The sequence below is a fragment of the Leucoraja erinacea genome, chromosome 17 (genome assembly GCF_028641065.1).
Source record: "Leucoraja erinacea ecotype New England chromosome 17, Leri_hhj_1, whole genome shotgun sequence".
In the NCBI taxonomy this organism is placed as follows: Eukaryota; Metazoa; Chordata; class Chondrichthyes; order Rajiformes; family Rajidae; genus Leucoraja; species Leucoraja erinaceus.
In genome coordinates this window covers 6,241,090-6,241,612 of record NC_073393.1, presented here as the reverse complement: position 1 = coordinate 6,241,612, position 523 = coordinate 6,241,090, and the positions used below count along the sequence as shown (strand labels likewise).

At 53.7% G+C, this 523-nt stretch overlaps 1 pseudogene; it reads right to left on the bottom strand.

Moving 5' to 3' along the window:
• Window positions 1–213: 213 nt before the first annotated feature.
• Window positions 214–317, bottom strand: LOC129705511 (U2 spliceosomal RNA; annotated as a pseudogene).
• Window positions 318–523: the final 206 nt, after the last annotated feature.

Sequence of the window (523 nt, the reverse complement as noted above, 5' to 3'; positions counted from 1 at the left end):
TTGTCCTTCCTTCTGTGGAGTGGATATGGCCGGTGTGGAGGACATCTGGCACAGCTGATTCCACCTAGTCCATTTCTTTAACCCGGCTCCAACGCTCTCAGCGCTCCTGGCTGCTCGTTTATCTAAGACCGCTGGGACCGACCCCGGTACTCACGGTACTGGTCTCTCGCGGTCGTTTCAGCCGGTCAACCCCACTCTAATGCCCTTAGTTCTGGGGACTCCTGCTTATATGGTCCTTAGATAAGGGACGTATCAGATTTAAAACTGATAATAAACAGCTACTATAGTTGATCTTAGCCAAAAGGCCATGAAGCGATCACTCTAACTAAAAAACCCGCTGGGACCGACCCCGGTACTCACATTACTGGTCCCTCACGGTGGATTGCAGCCAGTCAACTGCACTGCAATGTCCTTGGCCTCGGCGCTGGCCGTTAGCGCTGCTTCAAGCCAGACTCGCTTCCAAAGCGAGACTGGCATACTGCCCCAGCAATGAATTTGCCCCCTGTTGCGGGAGCGAAGTCGG